Here is a 4913-nt window from a genome sequence, read left to right on the forward strand (position 1 = left end):
CTCTCGCAGGAATTCTGGGAGTTGAAATCCGTACCTCTTAAAGTGCTGAATTTGAAAACCGCAGCGAGAATTGGATTACAATCTTGAAAATTCAAAATGTTGGAAAAGACTTAGTGTATCTGTGATGCCTGCTTGGTTGGTATACAACCGGGTTTCTCCATTTTGTTCACTTTAAGTCGTGTGGACTTCAACTCCCAGAATCCCCCAGCCAACATGGCTGGCTGGGGGATTCTGGGAGTTGAAGTCCACGCAGCTCAAAGTGACCAAAATGGAGAAACACTGCTAATAATGACTGGTTACTTCAAAATGCTATGTTTAAACATAATTATTTTCCAGAAGGAAGTTTTGAGGCAAATCGTTTCCCCAAATCCATCCTTGCCTCTCACCCTCAAGTAGATTAAAAAATTACGCAAGATTTAATACATTTTTTTTCCTGTTCCTCCTCAAAATAGCTAAAAGTTACATTCTTGGATCATAGAGTAGTTGAGCGAGGCCCTTTCCTACTTCTCTATTTTAAATTGTCATCTCTACCGCTGCTTTTGAGGCGGAGATAAAGTAGTTAAATTAAACTCAGACTCCTGGCTCAGAAGAGGAAATTAATTCTTGAAGAAGAAAGCCCTTTTTTATATAAATTGTCATCAATATTCCTTCGAGACAACGCCGATATCTAACGGAGCTGAAGTCCCACCTTCATTGATGGGTCCATGAATAGTGTCTCATTCGCTGTACAGTCTCCAAGGGCCATCCCAGCTTCACCTCTGGATGGATTTGGTATCTTCTAGAAAATCAGAAGGCTATCAACACACTCTGCTTGAAGGACTCTTGGTGTGCTGTGGTGTGGTGTCCACAAAGCCACCCAAATGCCAGTTCCAGCTGGATTATCTATCCGCGATTTCTCTGAAATCATGGTCTTCCATTCGTTAGCCATTCCTCTCCACATCCCGTCCTCTTTGCTAAAGAAATAATTAATATTATGGAATCCGGGTGTCGATCCTTGTCAAAAGCTACTCAAGTTCCCGACAGAAGTCAAGAGCAACTGCCATTCCTGGCTTGGCCAAAGTGCCACCAGGTCCTTGGCCCTGATTTAAAGTGTTCAAATGTTGAAGACCTAGTTGGCCAAAATCCCAGCATGCATCTCGCCGTTGATCACAGTGGTGAGGAAGACGTCCTAGACAGGCCACAGTTCCATCACACACTAAAAATTTGAAAGTAGCAGAAGATACGGATGGAAAGGGATGCATCCCTTTGGATTATTATGGGATGGCTCCCTGCCCAGTTGTGGATTCGTCCTCTTCTAGCAGATTGGCCCAAAGGCCTTCAACAGGAAACACAAGCAATGGCGAGCCACAAATCTGGGAATTGGTTGACCTGGTTAAAAAAAAAAGAGCGATGAAGTTATTAAAAAAAAGTCTTTCTGAGGTTCAGTTGTCTCGATGTTTCATATTAATCTTCCCCAGTCTGACATCTTCCAGCCTCTGAAGTTCTTGAGAACTTCTTTGAGGGACAGGAGAAGGAAGAGAAGGAGATATGGCGAGGGTCAGACAAGAGGCAGGAGAACTTCTTATGGATTTTATTTTATTTTTTGCAGAAAAATGGGGGGGGGGGAAACTGTTAACTCTTAAGACCCTCTATTATGCTATGTATTCAAGATGGACTGAATATAATAATTATATAGAATAGAATAGAATAGAATAGAATAGAATAGAATAGAATAGAATAGAATAGAATAGAATAGAATAGAATAGAATAGAATAGAATAGAATAGAATAGAATAGAATAGAATAGAATAGAATAGAAATAAGGACTAGACTAGACTAGACTAGACTAGACTAGACTAGAATAGAATAGAATAGAATAGAATAGAATAGAATAGAATAGAATAGAATAGAATAGAATAGAATAGAATAGAATAGAATAGAATAGAATAGAATAGAATAGAATAGAATAGAAATAAGGACTAGACTAGACTAGACTAGACTAGACTAGACTAGACTAGACTAGAATAGAATAGAATAGAATAGAATAGAATAGAATAGAATAGAATAGAATAGAATAGAATAGAATAGAATAGAATAGAATAGAATAGAATAGAAATAAGGAATAGAATAGAATAGAATAGAATAGAATAGAATAGAATAGAATAGAATAGAATAGAATAGAATAGAATAGAATAGAATAGAATAGAATAGAATAATAGAATAGAATAGAATAGAATAGAATAGAATAGAATAGAATAGAATAGAATAGAATAGAATAGAATAGAATAGAATAGAATAGAATCTATTGGGAATAGAACAGAACAGAACGAATTAGAAATAGAACAGAACAGAATAGAATAGAATAGAATAGAATAGAATAGAATAGAATAGAGTAGAGTAGAGTAGAGTAGAGTAGAGTAGAGTAGAGTAGAGTAGAATAGAATAGAATAGAATAGAATAGAATAGAATAGAATAGAATAGAATAGAATAGAATAGAATAGAATAGAATAGAATAGAATAGAATAGAATAGAATAGAACTGGAAGGGACCTTGGAGGTCTTCTAGTCCAGCCCCTTGCTAATATAATATAATATAATATAATAATATAATAATATAATATAATATAATATAATATAATATAATATAATATAATATAATATAATATAATATAATATAATATAATATAATATAATATAATATAATATAATATAATATAATTAATATAATTAATATAATATAATAATATAATATAATATAATATAAATATAATATAATATAATATAATATAATAATATAATATAATATAATATAATATAATATAATATAATATAATATAATATAATATAATATAATATAATATAATATAATATAATATAATATAATATAATATAATATAATATAATATAATATAATATAATATAATATAATATAATATAATATAATATAATATAATATAATATAATATAATATAATATAATATAATATAATATATATGACAGTATCGCAAAAGGCCCTTTTAGAAGGGTTAACTGGATTTGAGATTGTTTAAAGGGTTACATATTTGGGGGTGTATTTGTCACCCTCAAATGCAAAGCTATATAAAAATAATTATGAAAAGCTATGGGGAAAAATTCAAAAAGAATTGGAGAGTTGGGGAAAATTGCAATTGTCTTTATTGGGAAGAATTGCAGCAGTGAAAATGAATGTTTTGCCTAAATTTCTATTTTTATTTCAAATGATACCTATTCTTAAAAAATATTTAAATTTGGAGGAATGGCAACGGGGTATCAATAAATTTGTATGGGCAGGGAAAAGGCCACGAGTTAAACTTAAGATTATACAGGATACGCGCGAAAGAGGTGGTCTTAAAATGCCCAACTTTAAATTATATTATGAAGCTGCTGCGTTGTCAGCGATAAGTGATTGGATTAATTTAACACAAGGGAGATTATTAAATCTTGAGGGCCACGACTTGTTATTTGGCTGGCATGCATATTTATTGTATGATAAGAAGGTAGATAATGTGTTTAAAGTGCATATTTTAAGACAGGCATTGCTGAGAGTTTGGAAAAAGTATAGATATAAGCTAAACTACAAGATACCTTTATGGGCAATTCCGAAACATGCAATAGAAAACATAAATGTTGGCTTCAAACATGATGTGACTACATACAAGGAGATCTTAAGTTTGGAGAGGAACGTATGGTGTTTGAAGCCGTACAATCTTTTACGAGATGAGAAGATTGTTCAAACTTGGTTTCAATATACTGAGTTACGGGCCAGGTGGAAAGAAGACCAGAAAATTGGTTTCTCAATGACTGATGAAAATTTGGTAAAGCAAATTAGAAATCAGGGTCCAGCACATATCAAACGGATATATCTTGCATTGATAGAAATTGACTCAGAAACAGAACTTGTTAAAGATTGTATGATAAAGTGGGCTCAGAATATTCAAGAAGTTATCACAATGGACACTTGGGAAAAGATCTGGGTGAGGAACGTAAAATTTACACAAGCCCAAAACCTAAGAGAGAACTTTTATAAAATGTATTATAGGTGGCATTTAGATCCTAAAAAGCTTGCAAGTATGTATCCGAACTACCAACCTAAATGTTGGAGATGTGGTGGCGAAGATGCAACGTATTTTCATATATGGTGGACCTGTAAAAAGGTTAAAGCTTTTTGGATTAAAATCTGGTGGAATATGCAGAAGATATTTAAGCAAAGGATAAAGTTTTGTCCGCAATTGTTCTTATTGGGCATAATTACAGATACTACTGTTGTGGACACCAAGTTGATGCTGAACTTAATTACGGCAGCAAGACTTTTAGTAGGTCAATATTGGAAGAAGGAGGAACTGCCGACTATAGAAGAATGGACTCTAAAAGTTTCTGACCTGGCGGAAATGGCAAAGATTTCGGCTTATTTGAAAGACCATTCGCAACAACGTTATATTATGGAGTGGAAAAAGTGGATTGATTATATCCAGAACAAATATGGGACCAAAAAGTTTCATTTAGCATTTGTATAGGTTTTTTTATGTGATATTAGTATTGCTTGTAGTCATTTCATATGAGCTAGAGTGCGATAGACTTAATAGTTTATTGTTGTTAACATATGGTTGTTTATGATTGTTTTTACTTTTATACCTTGTATTTAGCTCTGGGAAGTGGGAGAGGGGGGAGGGGGGAAGGGGGGGAGGGTTAGGGAGGGTTAGGAAGGGTTGGGTGGAGGGAGGGGGGAGGGATTGTTAAAGATAAAATGTATTGAAAAACTTTTCAATAAAAAAAAATAATAATATAATATAATAATATAATATAATATAATATAATATAATATAATATAATATAATATAATATAATATAATATAATATAATATAATATAATATAATATAATATAATATAATATAATATAATAATAATATAATATAATAT

At 32.1% G+C, this 4913-nt stretch overlaps 1 protein-coding gene across 1 annotated transcript in view; it reads right to left on the minus strand.

Moving 5' to 3' along the window:
- Positions 1 to 987: 987 nt before the first annotated feature.
- LOC308676836 (retinal guanylyl cyclase 1-like) overlaps positions 988 to 4913 on the minus strand; it is a gene marked incomplete at its 5' end in the record, with an annotated part of 38171 nt that continues 34245 nt past the window's right edge. The window contains one exon of the mRNA XM_081342871.1: positions 988 to 1368. The remainder of the gene's footprint in view (positions 1369 to 4913) is intronic.

The sequence above is a fragment of the Vipera berus genome (assembly GCF_964194415.1).
Source record: "Vipera berus genome assembly, chromosome: W".
Taxonomy (NCBI): Eukaryota; Metazoa; Chordata; class Lepidosauria; order Squamata; family Viperidae; genus Vipera; species Vipera berus.